At 40.3% G+C, this 21667-nt stretch overlaps 1 long non-coding RNA gene across 1 annotated transcript; it reads left to right on the top strand.

The window, feature by feature from the left end:
- Positions 1-1178, top strand: LOC129408190 (uncharacterized). The gene is made up of 2 exons (XR_008631861.1): positions 1-498; positions 1002-1178. It is a non-coding gene; the product is annotated as an uncharacterized LOC129408190 (long non-coding RNA).
- Positions 1179-21667: the final 20489 nt, after the last annotated feature.

Here is a 21667-nt window from a genome sequence, read left to right as displayed (position 1 = left end):
CTTCAACAATATCATTTATTTAAACCATAAATAATATATAAAAGCTACAAGTACTTTTACTCAGTACTAAATGAATAATACCAGGTTAGAATTAAGGCCAATACAAACTAGGTTAAAGTTACTCTATCATCTGAATAAAACAAGCCAACATGCTTAATTACATTTTAAACAGAACATTTTCAAACGAATCAAAAATACGGTGCCTTTAACATTTTAGCAATAGTTTAGTGTTTTATCTAAAATCAGAAGGGACCGAAATAACGGCGATTAAACGTGACCCGTATCTAATACAGACTTTTTATTTTAGTGGACTTTTATTTTGGCGACTTTATTTTGGCAGTCTACTTCCTGTTCTGCTGCCGCACTTTTTCCTTCCTTTAGGTACACGCGCTTTTCTTCCCCTCACTCTCAGCTGCGGCTGATGTGTTTTGTCTGTAAAAACTCTCAACAAAGCTCTGGAATTTTTAAATAACGGCGTATTTCAACTGTCCTGTTAAGGTGAGTCTTTTGCCATTATGTGAATAACTCTTATATTAAATTTCAACGGTGTAAAGTGTCGCTAGCATGTTTTATTCGACAAAATCTTCAATTACTCCTTTAACTACCTTTTAACTTCTTTATAGTATGTTTGTTACACAACATTTTAATTTATAAACTCGGTCTAACTATGATCTCTGCCTGGATATTTTTGACCAGTATTTGGAATTGACATTTTGATGAATACAACCTAAATGCATTTATCTTTAATGCTATAGCAAATGATTTATTTACACATAATTTACTTAATTCAACTGAACTTTGGATCAGTACTAGGATGAATAATTAATTATCAGCAATTAATTATGTACATTATACCTGGTTTATGTTTGAGTGCCACAACTTTGTATCGTTCCTACGTATGTTACACATAGTCTTGATTTAATTCGTTCATAATGTTCATGTTAAAATAACTAAGGTAATTATTTTGAACGATATACTTATTTGTGTTTCTGGCTTCCTAGGTCAGATTTCCCACGGACTGATTCTGTGATTTGAAAAACAACCTCAACTCAACAAACTTCCAGATAATGAGCTAAGAGTTTGTGCGGTGGGACAGACTATTTGTTTCGTATTATTGGACCTGGGATTTGTACAAACTGTCTTCAAACTGTAGTTTATAATAAAACAACTGAAAATTACCTACTTTTGTTCATAGACTCTACTTTATTTATTTATTTGTTACTTTACTTTTGTGCTTTATAATCTCATAATTTATCTTTGTCTCTCATTTTACTTTTAATACATTTATAATAATCAACATTTTTGACTGCTGGTTGTTATTATACCCTGTGCTCCTTTAATTAACTTTTTATGTTTCCTATTTTAACACCCTTAGCCTGGCCTCAAACTAACGTTACATAAAGCATAGTCAAAACTTCTCTTACAGATATTTTTAACATGCAATATTCATTTTTCAGCTGAAGCAATCGGGTAAATTTGTCCCTCTACCTTAGGCCTATGTTGGGTAGAGGTCGACTGCTGACCCCTTGGTGTGTTGACAAAAAACTTTTGGCAGGAGTAAACAGTGTATGTGGGGTAGCAGCATGTTAGGATTCTTCTGTGCCTCACACCACTGATGCCCCGTCTCCTAGCAGCGACGTATCTCTAACCTTGACGTTTGGCACAGATTCCCCGTCTGCATGCACTCTTTTGCCAACTTTATTGTTTTTATTTTGTGATGACAGTACATTATCCGTTTGTACGTACATCAGTCTGTAACAGTGGTAAAAATCTGTTTGTTAGCTTTGTTTTTGGGTAATATAACGATATTAGCATTGTCTTTTATCACTCGCTGCGCTGCCTTAGTATTTTGTTCTGTACCAAATTTTGAAAAAGACACAGTATCACTCAAGTTTAGTGTAATCTTGTAATGCCAATACAGTTGACTTCATTAGTTCACTTTTATTTTTGAATGCCAAATTTGCCTCATCTGTTCAAGTTACTTTGTGATTCATTTCCCTAGGTTCAGGAAAAATCAAGTGGCTTTGCTAGGAGGGCGTAATCCAGTAATCAAGCCCTGTAGCCGTTACACAATCCTAGAAAAGCCATCATTTATTAGTGATAGGTTTTGGATTCCCCCTTTTTTTTTTTTTTTTTTTTGTTAACTTCCTATCAGAGCTAGCAATTCTCCCTTGAACGGTTAAGTTATGTCCTAAGTATTTTACTTCGGATCTGCTCTTAGATCTTTCACTTTGGCGGGTCTGTTCACCGGGTTTTTTATTCGGGCGACCCTTCTGCTTGTCGCGAATCATCAGCTGGGTTATTAACTCTTCGAGTAAATATTTATCAAGTGTGGGTTTAAACCCATATCTCTTCTGCCATCTATCTAGATATTTCGTGCTACCTGGAAACTCTTTTTCCATGTGTTTAACCAACTCCTTCTGTTTTTTGAGTACTACTTTTTCGTCCATGTTAGTTTCGACTATGTGCCGTCGTGAATACAAATGAAGGATGTACAACAGTTTTTTGTATAACAACTGCTCAAGCAAGCTTCTACTCTTTTTACGGAGCGGCTTGAACCTGGGTGTATATCTCACCGTCGTTATACAATTTCAGTCCCCCACTTGTAGACACTAAGGCGGGTTAGTAAAAAAAAATTTAGTCCAAAACAAGGTCTGTCAGTCGTCCCTAGGTTTTCCTATCTGCTTGGTCGACCCTTACTTCATTCAGTTAGAAAGCTGCGTTATTCTAACTATGTACTTTTGACCTGGCCTTCAAACATTTCATACCAGTCATCCAGTTAGGAAGCTACGTTATCCTAACCTTGTGTCCTTTTGACCACCCTGGTCTCATACAAATGTCCTTTTGACCGCCTTGGTCTCATACGGATGACTGTATTACTGTGTTACAGTTAGAGCTACGTTACTAACTGGGTCTACTGCGACCTTCTGGCCTAGTCTCAACAAAATGAAGATTTGTCTACTCACTCGTGTCGTTCTGGTGTTCTTCGTTCGAATTCCGTCGACAGCTCCAGCGAGGGACGATGGCGTGTACTGGCCACGGGAAAAGTGGACTTAGCGAGGCAGGTACCTTCTCACCTCCTCGGCTGTGCACAGTCTTGCAGTCCGCGTTATCGCCCCTCCACCGGGCTGCACCAGGAAACCGGCTTACGAAGGACCAAGTAAATGTCAGGGAATTTACCCTAAGACATCAAAATACATTAAATAAAGACACACCAAAACGAGACAGTTAAAAGTAATCACTTGCGCAAGGGAGAGAGAGCTGTCAGAGCCGTCAATACCACTGGCTGAGCCACTCTACTCTGCCAGCTCTCCTCACAACAGCAGGTTTTATTGCAGTCATTTCACAGATAACAGTACAGTACATTATGTTATATCACACAACGTTTACAATGATCACATGCTAACAATCTTTAGGCTAAACCACCCTCCCATTTCACACTTGATTACAGGCTCCAGGTGATAAACAATTTGGTCAGTTTTCTCCCAAAAACTTATGCTAACCACATGAGGGGAAAAACCCTTAGCTGTCTTCTCATGGGTGACTCAGTAGATTAGCTTAAAGAGTCAGAAGTTCTTGAACTAGGACATATGACATACATATGGAAAAACCCAAAAAGCAATTGTTGATAACTTTAATCACACACACAAAAGATAAAGGAATTTAAATGAACACACAAATGCTTATGCATAATATTTAAAATAACACATAAATTCTTTCACACTCTCATCGTTCAGAATAGGTTCAGGCAAAGCAGGTTGACTACAGCATCCCCAAGTGTTCATGTGTGATGATGCTGAAATGCTGCTGCTTTAAACTGAAAATGCCTCTCTCTCATCTGAAAGGTCCATTCATTTATCCATGTATTATCTCATACAGGGTTGTGGAGGCAGCAGTCTAAGCAGGGACTCCCAGACTTCCTTCACCCCGGACGCTTCCTCCAGCTACTCTGCGGGGACCCTGAGGTGTTCTCAGACCAGCCCAGAGACATAGTCCTTCCAGCGTGTCCTGGGTCTTCCCAGGGCCTCCTCCAGGTGAGACATGCCCAGAACATCTCCTGAGGGAGACGCCCAGGAGGCATCAGAACAGATGCCCGAATCTCCTCAACTCCTCAACTGCTCCTCTTTATGTGGAGCTCTACTCCAAGCTCCTTTCATGCTGAGGTTTAGGTAGAGATCTGAATGGTTCCATCTAATCTCCAGCGCCTGCAGCCGATCCTGAGTCAGTGCTAGTGCAGCCTCTGCAGCTCAGGGAGGGAATTCTTTAGGTTCTGAGCTTCACATAAGACACGACCAGTCAAAAGTTTGAACACACTATTTCATTAGGCCTGAGCGCCAGAAGGTAGCGAAGGGCCTATTAGTATCACAAAGTGATGTGACTAGTGATACTAGTGGCCGGGAAGGAGCAAAGTGACGTGTCCGTAGTGACAGGAACCCTCGCCATGATGTAGGAATGTGCCAGTGCTTTCTGAAAATGCTTCCATTCGCACAAACAAGCTCTGATTTCAGAGAAATGCCATAAACCTGTTTAATATGAAAGCATGGAATTTGGCACATTAGCGCCCCCTACAGATTGAAACAAAATTTAATATGGGGACAAAAAAATATATCTGAAATTATGCACAAAATCCCATTTTGGCATCCTGATCAAAGTCAGTGACATGGTAATAGGACCAAAAAGAAGCTCTCTGTGTTGTTCTCATGGTCAAATCTGCATATCTCACAATGGGTAACAAATTGTGAGAAATTCAACTTTGATCAAAATAAACATTTGTCCAGTTGACAAATCGAATTTCTCCTTTCCTATTGTGAAAATATGTAATTAATTAAGCAAAGAAACAAACCTATTCTTTTCACTTTTTATTGCAGTGAAATGTAGCCCTAATGACAGAATCCACCAGAGGTACTGTCTCTACGTGACAAGGGACACTTCAGAATTTTGGACATAGGGCCTCATTTCCTAGTGAGTCAGAGTGTTGGAGACGTGTGGAGACACTTTTTGAAATCTTCCATCCAGTCCTTGTATTTGCAGAGGTCACTGGTGTTAGACTAGTGCATGTCAATGGTCATAGTAACTCTGTCACTAAAAACAGTCTTATCCACTCCACAAAACACCCAAAACAAATCTATTATTACTCCAGACTGTCTGTGAATAAGTACTAAGAAGAATCAAAAGTACTAAGTAAGTAATAAGTAATAAGAAGTACTGTCTGTGAATATCTGTGTTGATAGAATAAATAATGTTTGAAATAAAACTAACCTTGTATCACATGAATCGTTGCATGTTGAGGGACTATTTTCTCATATATCAGTCCGCCGCTGCTGAGCTTTCTATCGGGAAGTACAACTCACTGCTGCTGCTCAAACATAAATCCTTCAAATGCAAGGTTGGTTTTACTTCTACAATGATTCTATCAACACAGACGTTCACATGGACAGTCTGGTGTAATAATAGATTTTCTTCAGGAGAACTATGACATTGACTTGCACTAGTCTAGCACCAGTGACCTCTGCAAATACAAGGACTGGATGGAATATTTTTAAAAAGTGTCTCCACACGTCTCCAACACTCTGGCTCACTAGGACATGAGGTGCTATGTCCAAAATTAGGAACTGTCCCTTTCAACACCTTCACAAAACAACTGTGAACAAAAACACAGTCATGACAAAGAAAAGCTGAGATGAAAGTTTAAGAGGAGCTGACAAAGTAGAAGGTGAACCAATCCGTGATACACGGATTCGAACCCTGTGGTGCAGAGTTATGATGACGGCAAACACACTTTCCCACATGAATCTGTCACTCCCACAAACTCCATGTTATTTGAGATTTGACCCACATAAGAAAAGAGCCTTTACAATGTCTGTTTGTATGTTTGACTTTATTAGACGCGTCGTCCTGTCCATAAGAGGAGGAGTCTGGTCCATAAGAGGAGGAGTCTGGTTTAAAGGAGGAGTCTGGTCCATAAGAGGAGGAGTCTGGTCCATAAGAGGAGGAGTCTGGTCCATAAGAGGAGGAGTCTGGTCCATAAGAGGAGGAGTCTGGTCCATAAGAGGAGGAGTCTGGTTTAAAGGAGGAGTCTGGTCCATAAGAGGAGGAGTCTGGTCCATAAGAGGAGGAGTCTGGTCCATAAGAGGAGGAGTCTGGTCCATAGGACCAGGTAAGGTGTAGCCTCAAGTGTTGATGCACTCTAAGTTGCTTTTCTTTACAAAAACACAAAAATCATGTAACTAATGAAAACATTGTGTTTTAACAAATTATTTTGTTTACACACAAAACGGAAGAAGAACAAATTCAAAAATCGGTGTCTTAAACCCTGAGCGTCCGCACCACAGATGAGTGCATAATGCAGGGAAACTCAGTTGTGGGTAAATTTATTCACTTATTTATTCTTATTGACACTGAGCAGTTCTTTATTCCCAAAAGGACACGTGCCTCCCCTGACCGCTCGTCCCTGTCTCCACTCGGCAGCAAAAGCTGCGGCTGCGGCCAAACTCTTCACATTTACGCATATATTTAAGGTGTTTACCACCTTATGTGACGCGTCAAATGATACCTCCGAGTAAACACCTCCCACTGCTGAGTTGGTGTGTTTCATATTGTCTTCCTTTGACACTTGTATACAGACAATTCAATAATCAGTTGCTTAATGAGCGACAGACTCAAAAGATAAATATGTTGAGGTGCGCGACAACTGTGTTAAGTTTGATAGATGACAATTTACAAAGTGTAAGGTTTTTAAGGGTAAAGATTGTGTATAGGGACATCGGTGTTGTTGTTCTGGACTCTTTGTCTTGGTCAGTGATTGGCTGAAAACACTTTAAATTCATTGAGTGGGAAAAACAGTGGGAGGGTCATTATCATATAATCATATGTGTAACAATTGGACGCGTCAAATAAGAACTTAATGCGTCAAATTGTTATGTGTCATTTGTCAACTAAGCTTGTAATACGCGTCAAATTAAGTGTTAAACGCATTAAATATCTGTGTAAATGTGAAGAGTTTGTCTTGCCGTATCAGACAGCGCGTGTGTGAAGGCGCGTGATGTGAGCGAGTCTCTCCACAGCTCGGACCGGACCGATGGAGCACGTGTCCTCTTTGCTGAAGCTGCCTCCCTGTGGATGACATTGTTATTTCAAAAACAGGTGTGACAGGTGCTCACCTGTCCGTGCGTGACGTGTGCTCATTCACTCACGTTTAGGCCAAGAGCTAAACATCTGCTCAATGAAAAGAGCACAGACACTGGAGGAACTTCTCTCTGTCTGTGTCCCATCACGAGCCACTAGGTGTCACTGTGCACCTATGGGAGACAGGTGTCACTGTGCCCCTACACACACCTAAACAATATGATAACACACAATATAATGATACACAATATAATGATACACAATATAATGCTTACAAATACAAATGCTTTACACAGCTTTACACAGTTGTGTCCATACAACGTTGTTTGTTGCAGTTTGTAAAGTGGTTGAACACAAAACAGATTCCACAGCAGCTGTCAATCAGTCAGTGTGTGCAGTGTTGGCCCTGCCCAAAAATGATCACAGTTCTGTGTGTGTCTTTGGTGGAGACATATTGAGCAATGGTTTCACTCTGTGCTGACAAAAGAGGTGCTGATTTGACTGAGCCCACTGGATTTTCATGTTTTTGTGGTCAGTTTCTAAGGTGTGTTTTGTTGAGTAAAAATGGCAAATATTCTGCCAACAGGTTGCTTAAGTTTGAGCTGATAACAGTCAGTCCTGACATTCTGTGCTGGTCTCATTGTGAAACAGAGTGACATTGTTGTTTCTGTTAACCTTCAGGGCACTGCTCACCCTCCAGCCACTGTCGTACATTCAGCAGGTCCTTTGCTCATCTGACAGGTTTACGGCTGATAAGACTGGTCTAGCAGCAGATATCAAGGAAGTACATGCTGGACAGGTTTTAGATAGTGTTTGATTTCTGGAAATACAAAAGAGATTGCTTAAAATATAAATGTGCAAAAAACAGCAAAAATGTCCATTTGTACTTGATGGTATTAATTGTGCAGCCTGTATTACCTCATCATCAGGAATAGTCAGGTATAACCCATCTGAAGTGCAATGAATAGTAGCACGTAACCTACACAGGAAGTCTGCCCATCAGTGACACAGGTGATGTGTCTGAAAATAGAAAAGAATGCTGAACATCTGTGTTGGCAACAGAATCAGCTGAGGTTTCTGACACTGGTTGATAGAGTGGCACTCCCGCCACTCCCATTACAATCTGTAGTTACATCCGCATTTGTTGAACATCACACATTCTCATCTCATCTTTAGTTTTGTGTCATTTTACAGTCTCCCACTCAGTCACAGCTGTCTTATAAGCCAGCTGAACCTGTTGGCGCGTTGAATTCAACAAATAATGTACCTTGAGTAGTGTATTTTGATTGTATTTCGTTGCAGCCCTGAGTATCTGTTCCATGTCTGATAAAAGCAGTAGATGAACTTTGATACTGTCTCTCTGTGCTTTTGTTACTATTGCCAAGTTCCCTCAGGTCATAACACATTTTACCGTTGAGATAAACACAGCCCTCATTCTCACTCTGACTGTCTCGTTCTGTGTATGTAACTTTAGTTTTTCTTTTAGCACCAAGCTCCTTTGCCTGACTGCTCATCTTTCTGTGTGTGCTACAAGTGCAGGGGGACAGTATTCAGAGGATGAAGCTGCACACTCACAGGCCCATGTGCAGCTCCCATCCCGGGCAGTGTGGGGGAGTAACAGATTACATGTACCGGAGTTACGTAATCAGAGTACAAATTATGAGTAACTGTATTCAGTTACAGTTACTGTTTCAGTGAGTGGTAATTGGATTACAGTTACTTTGCTGAAATAAATGGATTACACAGCGGTATTTTCCTGTTTTCACATTTGGGGCTATATCCCTTCTTTTTTTTTTTTTTTTTCTCATTGCCGGACACTAAACCAGGTCTAAACCAGGTCTAAACCAGGTCTAAACCAGGTCTAAACCAGGACTAAACCAGGTCTAAACCAGGTCTAAACCAGGTCTAAACCAGGTCTAAACCAGGTCTAAACCAGGACTAACCAGGTCTAAACCAGGTCTAAACCAGGACTAAACCAGGTCTAAACCAGGACTAAACCAGGTCTAAACCAGGACTAAACCAGGACTAAACCAGGTCTAAACCAAGTCTAAAACCAGGACTAAACCAGGTCTAAACCAGGACTAAACCAGGTCTGGTTTTAAAAGGTGACTTTTAAAATGTATCCTTTCAAGTGTATTTTTTAATTTAAGATGAAACTAATGAACATGAGAGGAAAAGGTTGTTTTCCTGAATAGTAGGAGGCTCTTGTAGCCGACATTAAACTCTCACACCTTCACACACTTATTGCTCTGCGACCCGCCGCTCCACCACTTACTCCCACTCCTCACAGACACTCATCCCCTCTGGACTCAGTCATTTTTGAGTCGTATGAACTGTGCCTTAAACTGTGCCTTTATAATGGATCTGTGCACTCCAGATCAAGATTACAACTTGAATATTTATACATTAATACATAAATATTTCAGGTCTGAATCTATAAACTTTTATGTTCATGTGTTGTAAATATTGGGTTTCTGTGTCACTGAATGGCCTTTTATTAGTTCTCTCTCTTTATTGTTTGTCTGTTGTCTACTTTTAATACACAGTACCAACTAAAGTAATTACCAGTCTCTGCCTCGTCTCTCCCTGAGCCACAGTTCATATTATTACACTCTTATTACATGGTATAAGTATTAATACTGGTTCCTTTGTCCTCACACAGTACTCAGCCTTGTTTATTACCAGTCTACGCTGTGTATTTGCTAGAGAAGATTAACTTTTTCATTCACAAGTGTAAATACTAGAGATGTCAAATTATTGTGTTAATTGCGATGAATTAAAAATTTAGTGTGTTATGTTTTTTAATTGTGTTAATCTCATTTTTAGTCTCCAACTTTACTGTTTCTGTACGCGAGTTGCCTTATTATAAAATCTGTTTTTATGTGTTGCTGGGACACAGTCGCTCCCACAAAGAATGATCATTTTCCTTCCCGTTCCCGCCCACATCTGTGATAAACCTGCACACGTGTGAAAACATCACGACACAGACACAGAACAGACTCACCTTCAGCATCAACATCCCTCTGTCACAGAGAGAACACTCATATTCCACTGAGTCGTGTCCCTTAGTCCGACAGAAGCTGAAGCGCATCAGCACACATCTGCTTAGTTTATGCAAATGAGTCATGTGGTTTTATGTTCAGTTTCTGTGAGATGTGCACCAAGCTGCATTAAACACATGATAATGTCAAACGGGTTGATGTGGCTCTAGAGTGGTTCTGGTTTATATATATACAGGTGAGTTTATTTATGCAGATTGGTAATACTAATAATAATTAGGGGTGTCAAATTATCGCATAAATTGCGATTAATTAATTACAGTCATATTTAGCCCGTTATGTTTTTTAATCGTGTTAATCTTATTTTTAATCTCTAACTTTTCTGTATGCGAGTTGCCTTATTATAAAATTTGTTTTTATATGTTGTTGGGACAACAACACACACACAAAAAAACACATTTATTAATTTTTTTATTTCGGTAATTCCACTCATTGCCGGAAACCCAAACAGAACGTGACAATAAGAGCGATGTAAACGTCATGTAACTATGGACGAGGTTGAACAGAGGCAGCAGTGCACAGGTAAAAACACATTCTTGGTCTCTTTCATTCGTGTCTTGGTCTTCTGGTCAATTAAATGTTTTACAATTACAGTGGGTGAGCTGTATCACAAAATACAGCTTTTAAAATACACTTCATGTATTGTACTCCTTCTCCAGAGATTGAGAATAGGCCTGTCACGATAAATACTACATCAGCTTATTGTTCCTATTTATCATGTGTACCTTTTCTTTGTACTAGTGGGACTTTTTTTTCTGCAGTGTGACTTAAAGATGCACTGTGCAACTTTTCTGGTGGAGGGTCTGCCACATACTTGTCTCCATGGAGATGTTACTGCTACAAACATGTAACATTTCTTCCTTAATTATAATGGCCACTCTTGTGACTCGTTCTCTGTGTATTCTTAAATCTCTGTTAGACTATCAGAGGGTCAAAGTGTGTGTCAGTGGTTGAATCAGTGCTGCAGTTAGTACAGTTGTGTCACTGAAGGAGATGTACAAATGTATTATCGATGAAAATGTGTTGTTCTTTAGTATTATCTGAATGTGCATTTACAAGAAAAGCAAATAATCGTGCTGTCACACCAAATAATCGTGCTGTCATATTTTTATTGATATTAATTAGCACATAAAGCACAGGTGGTTTATGTAAAACAGGAGAACCACCTCCTCCTCTTCAGTCGGCTGATGGTCTCTTTCGCCTCCTCCTCCTTGGTTTCCATGATGTCCAGGAGCACCTGGTTCTGTCTCTTCAGAGCCGAGTTCATCTCCTCTGAGGAGGTCAGAGCTGCTGAAAGCTCCTGGATTTTCTCTTGCAGGGTGTTTCTCTTTTGCTCCTCACTGCCCTGTAGAGCACTCAGCTCAGATCTGTGCTGAACCCTCAGTTTCTCCATCTCCTGGTGTGTGTCCCGCACTTGCTGTATCAGCTGGTCTTTTTGTCTCAGAACAGAGGCATAAGCAGCATGGCACTGCTCGATCACTGCCTTAAACGTGACTCTCTCTGTTTGGAGACTCTGGTTTAGGGCGTGTGCCTTTGCCTTCTGCTCTGTGATGATTTGATCTTTGTCTCCGGAGCGCAATACCCCAATAGAGTGTCTTTCTTCAGTGAGAGTGGACCTCAGCGCGGCCACAGTAGACTCCAGGCCCCTCTTCTCATCCTGCAGGGTTTGAAGTTTGGCCTGGACCTGTTGGTGGTTTTTTCTGCTCCTCTATAAGGGCAGATCTCAGGCCAGTCACTTCTGTGGTCAGCAGCTGATTGTTCCTCTCCACCGCCTCCAGTTGGTCCTGGAGCTCTCTGACAGAGCTCTGTTTCTCTGCCAGGGCAAATTTGAGAGTAGACCCGTCCATGGTCAGGACGTTGTTGACTGACTGCTGTAGCTCCAGTTGGCACAGAGCCTTTTTACTGGCTCTCTGCTCCTGTGTCAGGGCACGTCTTAATACAGACACTTCTGCCATCAGCTCTTCCTTCTCTTTCCAGAATGTTTCCAGAACGTCTGCTCTGCTCTCAGCTGTGGCAGGGGCCTGTTTCTTCTCGTTCAGGGAGGACTTCAGTTCAGCCACCAGATGCACCAGGTTCTGTTTCTCCACCTGCTCCTTCTCCAGTTCTTGAGTGAGGGCGGTGATCTGGGCTCTTAGATCTTTCTCCTGCTCGTCCTTCCTGGCAATATTATCTAGGAGATATTGAGCTTTCCCCTCAGCTTTACGGTTAACTTGTTCAAGTTGTCCTCTGAGGAAAGAGTTGGCATTGGCCTGTCTCTTGATCTCCTCCTGCAACTCCATTCTAGCTTCCTCCTTTTGTTTGCTGAAAGCACTGGCCTTCTCCTTTTTCAGTCGTTGTATTTGTTTCTGGAGATTTTCCGCATACACACGACTGCGTTCGTGGAGAGCTTTCTCTTTCTCTCTTTCCTCCTGCTCCAGCCTTAGCTGTGCTTTCAGCATTTGGATCTGCTGTAACAGATCTACCTGGGAGGCTTGGTTCTCCTCCTGTTTCTGGGCCTCAGGGGCCTCAGGTAGAACCAGAAGGTTGTCCTGGTGATAAGTCTGGCCTGCCTCTTGGAGCTGGGCTCTCCCTTGCCTTCTTCGCTCTCTGCGATTCAGCAAAGGGGCCTCAGGGTTTTGCTCCTTCCTCTTAAACTCGGGTTTGCTGGCCATCTGATCACTGTAGAACACTGTGCTAATTGTCAATAAAAGGCTCTATATGAAGTATGTCTTGTTGACTGTCTTGTTGACTGTCTTGTTGACTGTCTTGTTGACTGTCTTGTTGACTGTCTTGTTGACTGTCTTGTGACTGTCTTGTTGACTGTCTTGACTGTCTTGTTGTTGTCTTGTTGACTGTCTTGTTGACTGTCTTGTTGACTGTCTTGTTGACTGTCTTGTTGAGTCTTGTTGACTGTCTTGTTGACTGTCTTGTTGACTGTCTTGTTGACTGTCTTGTTGACTGTCTTGTTGACTGTCTTGTTGACTGTCTTGTTGACTGTCTTGTTGAGTCTTGTTGACTGTCTTGTTGATGTCTTGTTGTCTTGTTGACTGTCTTGTTGACTGTCTTGTTGACTGTCTTGTTGACTGTCTTGTTGACTGTCTTGTTGACTGTCTTGTTGACTGTCTTGTTGACTGTCTTGTTGACTGTCTTGCTGTCTTAGAAGCTGTCTAACATTTGGATAAGAGTGATTTCTGGTCACACTTATACATCGAGCAGTAGAAGCGTACTTTATGACATCACAACAACTTCTCACAGTAACATTCTGTTGCTATGGTTACATACATTCCATTTAATTACGTAATCATGAATTCAAATGAAAATATCACAAATTGAGGCTTTTCTCAGCAATTGTTAGGTGAGATTAAAGAAGAGATTTATTAGATGAATTAATTATGGATCATAATTAATTAATCTCACTTTTTTTTTCATCTCTTGACAGCATTAGTAAATACTGACTGTACGATCCAAGAACACTTTCAGGATCTGCAGTTGTGTTGTGAAACTAAACTTTGAATTAAATACTGTATTCTATGGTATTGTTTTGATTTATTTTAGATTGAAATGTGGATAAATAAGCATAAAGTGTTTACTGGTATAGGATTAAAGGTGCACTGTGTGTGTGTGGAGGGTGGATTCAAGCAGGTTACAGCACTATGCTCATTACAGGTCAGATCTGTGGAGAGGCGCCCCTGTTCACTGAAGGAATGATTGTATTTTTGAGCCACAGAAACACTTGTGATGAATAAATGCTATTTAAAAATGTTTAATGTCATACCTTGAAACATTCCAGGCAACGCAATAACATCTCTATGGATACAAGCAGGTAGCAGACTCTCCACCAGAGAAGTTAATAATACTAATGGGTCTGGTCAAGTGGTAACAGAGGGAAATAGGGGCAGATTTTTGACATTCAAATGTCTCTTATTCAGAAACTAGAGGAACTATTGAAATAAGTAAAGTATCAGAATGTAGGAAAGAGTTACACTCCAACAGGGTCAAGTTAAACCTGTGATATTCTTTCAAGTTGTTGACAAAAAATGTAAAAACTCATGTCGGTAACGGAGGGAATGAAATATGCAGCACTTTTTGGGCAATAAATCCAAACAGTGATAACTCTTGGTTCTCACTTCCATATCCTTAACAAACTGGTTTGAATATTTGCTTCATATAGTTTTCTACCATATGGTACAAGATTAGGTTGAAAAACCTCTTACTTTTTGAGTCATGAGATTTTTTATTAAGAAAGGTCATGGTAACGGAGGGAAAAGTAACGGAGGGAAAATTGTTCAAACAAGTAGAAGGTGCAGGATTTTACATCATTTGTCGCTTTTTTCTTCTGAAAACTTTAATATTACTTCAAAATGAAAGGAAACTATTTCTATAAAATATGTCAGTCCTTCCAAGCAAATTTTTATCATTTTAAATACATTTTTTTTTTGAAAAATCCTGTCCCTTCATCAACAGTTCAAAGATGGAATAACAAGATATGATGAAATACAAACATTTATTGACATGATTTGCAGGTCTTTGAAATTTGGGAAATAATTTTTGTTCCATGTTTCATACATGGTCTGTTTAAAACATATGGAACTTTAGAACCAACAATGGTACAGAAAAAAGGTCAACAGTTTCATAAACTAGAGTACATATGTATCTGTTCAATACATTTTTATATCAGATGCATTAACTTGAATTTTTGGCCTTGATGTTTACTTCTGCTTGACCGGGCCCTAATACATGTTAATAATGCCCAAATAGAATTACTATAGACTGTATGATGTAATGAAACTACAAGTAAATGTACTTTTTTCTTTACTTTTAATGCTAATTTCTACTCACTTGTGTATTTATCTTTAAAAGTGCACTGTGTAACTTTTGGTTGGGGGTCCATCACCTGCTTGTTTCTATGGAGATGTCACTGCCCTGCCTAGAATGTTCCACGGTATGACTTTAAACAGATCTATGTTACATTATATTCAATTACAGGTGGTTTTATAGCTCAAAAATACCTAGAAAAACAGACATTCTGACTGTGAGTGGGGTCGCCTGTCCACAGATCTGACCTGTAACTTGGTCTGGTTTGGTTTCCATGAAGACAGAATGTTAAATCCTACAAACCGTTTTATTATATGACAGAGGAAGCAAACTCAAGATCAATCTTCATTTCAATTTTTATTAAAACAATAAAGACAATCCATAAAATGTCACCACAAAATTTCCCCAAAATACTCTATAAAACTCTATATTCTCTGTTCATTTTTTTTGTTTTTTAAAGAAGACACATCATTGTTTTGTGGCGATATAAATGTGAGCAAACAGCACCTTTGGCGGTCGAGGAGAGCGCAGAGTGAGCGGCTCCCGTCCCTCTCCCCAGTCTCCACCAAAGTTCTCTTTTATTTACACAGTGGCACACAATCTCCGTCACGCTTCAGAACACAAACGGAGCACAAACTTTTGGGGTAAATTGGTGATACATTTTTACACATTCATTCATGAACAACAACATTCCCACTCATTTGTACAGGCTGAACACTACAAGCTTATGTTCTGTAACAGCGCCATGAACAAAGATAACAAAGATACTTTTTTCCCCCAAATCATTCAACACTTTTCTAATAATTATAATGCCATAATGGATGAATATATTTCAAAGGTCCTATAATATGTAAAATAGCCTCCTGTGAGCTTTAAGTCATGTTTTAATGTTGTTCCCTCCTCAAAAACACACCTGGAGTTATGTTTTGTCTCCTGCATTATTACATTATCTACATCTGCAAAGCTCAACACGCTAAAACTGATTTTATTTTCTAATATTTTTCCTCACAGCAGCCGTGAAAAGAATAAACATCTGTTGTGGGTCACTAACAAGAGTCAAAACAGAATAAAAAGACAAAATGCTATTTTAAGTACCATATTTTTTGGACTTAAGTCACGTTTTTTTTCATGGTTTGGGTTTTTCCTGCTACTTTGTTTATATTCTTACTCTTATTTCTTATTTTTTAGCTGGTGTTCTTTAGTATTATCTGAATGTGCATTTACAAGAAAGGCAAATAATCGTGCTGTCACACCAAATAATCGTGCTGTCATATTTTTATTGATATTAATTAGCACATAAAGCACAGGTGGTTTATGTAAAACAGGAGAACCACCTCCTCCTCTTCAGTCGGCTGATGGTCTCTTTCGCCTCCTCCTCCTTGGTTTCCATGATGTCCAGGAGCACCTGGTTCTGTCTCTTCAGAGCCGAGTTCATCTCCTCTGAGGAGGTCAGAGCTGCTGAAAGCTCCTGGATTTTCTCTTGCAGGGTGTTTCTCTTTTGCTCCTCACTGCCCTGTAGAGCACTCAGCTCAGATCTGTGCTGAACCCTCAGTTTCTCCATCTCCTGGTGTGTGTCCCGCACTTGCTGTATCAGCTGGTCTTTTTGTCTCAGAACAGAGGCATAAGCAGCATGGCACTGCTCGATCACTGCCTTAAACGTGACTCTCTCTGTTTGGAGACTCTGGTTTAGGGCGTGTGCCTTTGCCTTCTGCTCTGTGATGATTTGATCTTTGTCTCCGGAGCGCAATACCCCAATAGAGTGTCTTTCTTCAGTGAGAGTGGACCTCAGCGCGGCCACAGTAGACTCCAGGCCCCTCTTCTCATCCTGCAGGGTTTGAAGTTTGGCCTGGACCTGTTGGTGGTTTTTCTGCTCCTCTATAAGGGCAGATCTCAGGCCAGTCACTTCTGTGGTCAGCAGCTGATTGTTCCTCTCCACCGCCTCCAGTTGGTCCTGGAGCTCTCTGACAGAGCTCTGTTTCTCTGCCAGGGCAAATTTGAGAGTAGACCCGTCCATGGTCAGGACGTTGTTGACTGACTGCTGTAGCTCCAGTTGGCACAGAGCCTTTTTACTGGCTCTCTGCTCCTGTGTCAGGGCACGTCTTAATACAGACACTTCTGCCATCAGCTCTTCCTTCTCTTTCCAGAATGTTTCCAGAACGTCTGCTCTGCTCTCAGCTGTGGCAGGGGCCTGTTTCTTCTCGTTCAGGGAGGACTTCAGTTCAGCCACCAGATGCACCAGGTTCTGTTTCTCCACCTGCTCCTTCTCCAGTTCTTGAGTGAGGGCGGTGATCTGGGCTCTTAGATCTTTCTCCTGCTCGTCCTTCCTGGCAATATTATCTAGGAGATATTGAGCTTTCCCCTCAGCTTTACGGTTAACTTGTTCAAGTTGTCCTCTGAGGAAAGAGTTGGCATTGGCCTGTCTCTTGATCTCCTCCTGCAACTCCATTCTAGCTTCCTCCTTTTGTTTGCTGAAAGCACTGGCCTTCTCCTTTTTCAGTCGTTGTATTTGTTTCTGGAGATTTTCCGCATACACACGACTGCGTTCGTGGAGAGCTTTCTCTTTCTCTCTTTCCTCCTGCTCCAGCCTTAGCTGTGCTTTCAGCATTTGGATCTGCTGTAACAGATCTACCTGGGAGGCTTGGTTCTCCTCCTGTTTCTGGGCCTCAGGGGCCTCAGGTAGAACCAGAAGGTTGTCCTGGTGATAAGTCTGGCCTGCCTCTTGGAGCTGGGCTCTCCCTTGCCTTCTTCGCTCTCTGCGATTCAGCAAAGGGGCCTCAGGGTTTTGCTCCTTCCTCTTAAACTCGGGTTTGCTGGCCATCTGATCACTGTAGAACACTGTGCTAATTGTCAATAAAAGGCTCTATATGAAGTAGCTGGCTGTCTTGTTGACTGTCTTGTTGACTGTCTTGTTGACTGTCTTGTTGACTGTCTTGTTGACTGTCTTGTTGACTGTCTTGTTGACTGTCTTGTTGACTGTCTTGTTGACTGTCTTGTTGACTGTCTTGTTGACTGTCTTGTTGACTGTCTTGTTGACTGTCTTGTTGACTGTCTTGTTGACTGTCTTGCTGTCTTAGAAGCTGTCTAACATTTGGATAAGAGTGATTTCTGGTCACACTTATACATCGAGCAGTAGAAGCGTACTTTATGACATCACAACAACTTCTCACAGTAACATTCTGTTGCTATGGTTACATACATTCCATTTAATTACGTAATCATGAATTCAAATGAAAATATCACAAATTGAGGCTTTTCTCAGCAATTGTTAGGTGAGATTAAAGAAGAGATTTATTAGATGAATTAATTATGGATCATAATTAATTAATCTCACTTTTTTTTTCATCTCTTGACAGCATTAGTAAATACTGACTGTACGATCCAAGAACACTTTCAGGATCTGCAGTTGTGTTGTGAAACTAAACTTTGAATTAAATACTGTATTCTATGGTATTGTTTTGATTTATTTTAGATTGAAATGTGGATAAATAAGCATAAAGTGTTTACTGGTATAGGATTAAAGGTGCACTGTGTGTGTGGAGGGTGGATTCAAGCAGGTTACAGCACTATGCTCATTACAGGTCAGATCTGTGGAGAGGCGCCCCTGTTCACTGAAGGAATGATTGTATTTTTGAGCCACAGAAACACTTGTGATGAATAAATGCTATTTAAAAATGTTTAATGTCATACCTTGAAACATTCCAGGCAACGCAATAACATCTCTATGGATACAAGCAGGTAGCAGACTCTCCACCAGAGAAGTTAATAATACTAATGGGTCTGGTCAAGTGGTAACAGAGGGAAATAGGGGCAGATTTTTGACATTCAAATGTCTCTTATTCAGAAACTAGAGGAACTATTGAAATAAGTAAAGTATCAGAATGTAGGAAAGAGTTACACTCCAACAGGGTCAAGTTAAACCTGTGATATTCTTTCAAGTTGTTGACAAAAAATGTAAAAACTCATGTCGGTAACGGAGGGAATGAAATATGCAGCACTTTTTGGGCAATAAATCCAAACAGTGATAACTCTTGGTTCTCACTTCCATATCCTTAACAAACTGGTTTGAATATTTGCTTCATATAGTTTTCTACCATATGGTACAAGATTAGGTTGAAAAACCTCTTACTTTTTTGAGTCATGAGATTTTTTATTAAGAAAGGTCATGGTAACGGAGGGAAAAGTAACGGAGGGAAAATTGTTCAAACAAGTAGAAGGTGCAGGATTTTACATCATTTGTCGCTTTTTTCTTCTGAAAACTTTAATATTACTTCAAAATGAAAGGAAACTATTTCTATAAAATATGTCAGTCCTTCCAAGCAAATTTTTATCATTTTAAATACATTTTTTTTTGAAAAATCCTGTCCCTTCATCAACAGTTCAAAGATGGAATAACAAGATATGATGAAATACAAACATTTATTGACATGATTTGCAGGTCTTTGAAATTTGGGAAATAATTTTTGTTCCATGTTTCATACATGGTCTGTTTTAAAACATATGGAACTTTAGAACCAACAATGGTACAGAAAAAAGGTCAACAGTTTCATAAACTAGAGTACATATGTATCTGTTCAATACATTTTTATATCAGATGCATTAACTTGAATTTTTGGCCTTGATGTTTACTTCTGCTTGACCGGGCCCTAATACATGTTAATAATGCCCAAATAGAATTACTATAGACTGTATGATGTAATGAAACTACAAGTAAATGTACTTTTTTTCTTTACTTTTAATGCTAATTTCTACTCACTTGTGTATTTATCTTTAAAAGTGCACTGTGTAACTTTTGGTTGGGGGTCCATCACCTGCTTGTTTCTATGGAGATGTCACTGCCCTGCCTAGAATGTTCCACGGTATGACTTTAAACAGATCTATGTTACATTATATTCAATTACAGGTGGTTTTATAGCTCAAAAATACCTAGAAAAACAGACATTCTGACTGTGAGTGGGGTCGCCTGTCCACAGATCTGACCTGTAACTTGGTCTGGTTTGGTTTCCATGAAGACAGAATGTTAAATCCTACAAACCGTTTTATTATATGACAGAGGAAGCAAACTCAAGATCAATCTTCATTTCAATTTTTATTAAAACAATAAAGACAATCCATAAAATGTCACCACAAAATTTCCCCAAAATACTCTATAAAACTCTATATTCTCTGTTCATTTTTTTTGTTTTTTAAAGAAGACACATCATTGTTTTGTGGCGATATAAATGTGAGCAAACAGCACCTTTGGCGGTCGAGGAGAGCGCAGAGTGAGCGGCTCCCGTCCCTCTCCCCAGTCTCCACCAAAGTTCTCTTTTATTTACACAGTGGCACACAATCTCCGTCACGCTTCAGAACACAAACGGAGCACAAACTTTTGGGGTAAATTGGTGATACATTTTTACACATTCATTCATGAACAACAACATTCCCACTCATTTGTACAGGCTGAACACTACAAGCTTATGTTCTGTAACAGCGCCATGAACAAAGATAACAAAGATACTTTTTTCCCCCAAATCATTCAACACTTTTCTAATAATTATAATGCCATAATGGATGAATATATTTCAAAGGTCCTATAATATGTAAAATAGCCTCCTGTGAGCTTTAAGTCATGTTTTAATGTTGTTCCCTCCTCAAAAACACACCTGGAGTTATGTTTTGTCTCCTGCATTATTACATTATCTACATCTGCAAAGCTCAACACGCTAAAACTGATTTTATTTTCTAATATTTTTCCTCACAGCAGCCGTGAAAAGAATAAACATCTGTTGTGGGTCACTAACAAGAGTCAAAACAGAATAAAAAGACAAAATGCTATTTTAAGTACCATATTTTTTGGACTTAAGTCACGTTTTTTTTCATGGTTTGGGTTTTTCCTGCTACTTTGTTTATATTCTTACTCTTATTTCTTATTTTTTAGCTGGTGTTCTTTAGTATTATCTGAATGTGCATTTACAAGAAAGGCAAATAATCGTGCTGTCACACCAAATAATCGTGCTGTCACACCAAATAATCGTGCTGTCATATTTTTATTGATATTAATTAGCACATAAAGCACAGGTGGTTTATGTAAAACAGGAGAACCACCTCCTCCTCTTCAGTCGGCTGATGGTCTCTTTCGCCTCCTCCTCCTTGGTTTCCATGATGTCCAGGAGCACCTGGTTCTGTCTCTTCAGAGCCGAGTTCATCTCCTCTGAGGAGGTCAGAGCTGCTGAAAGCTCCTGGATTTTCTCTTGCAGGGTGTTTCTCTTTTGCTCCTCACTGCCCTGTAGAGCACTCAGCTCAGATCTGTGCTGAACCCTCAGTTTCTCCATCTCCTGGTGTGTGTCCCGCACTTGCTGTATCAGCTGGTCTTTTTGTCTCAGAACAGAGGCATAAGCAGCATGGCACTGCTCGATCACTGCCTTAAACGTGACTCTCTCTGTTTGGAGACTCTGGTTTAGGGCGTGTGCCTTTGCCTTCTGCTCTGTGATGATTTGATCTTTGTCTCCGGAGCGCAATACCCCAATAGAGTGTCTTTCTTCAGTGAGAGTGGACCTCAGCGCGGCCACAGTAGACTCCAGGCCCCTCTTCTCATCCTGCAGGGTTTGAAGTTTGGCCTGGACCTGTTGGTGGTTTTTCTGCTCCTCTATAAGGGCAGATCTCAGGCCAGTCACTTCTGTGGTCAGCAGCTGATTGTTCCTCTCCACCGC

The sequence above is a fragment of the Boleophthalmus pectinirostris genome, unplaced genomic scaffold (genome assembly GCF_026225935.1).
Source record: "Boleophthalmus pectinirostris isolate CB_2022bp ecotype Guang Dong unplaced genomic scaffold, ASM2622593v1 HiC_scaffold_15, whole genome shotgun sequence".
NCBI classification, from domain to species: Eukaryota; Metazoa; Chordata; class Actinopteri; order Gobiiformes; family Gobiidae; genus Boleophthalmus; species Boleophthalmus pectinirostris.
This window is presented reverse-complemented; position numbering and strand designations above follow the sequence as displayed.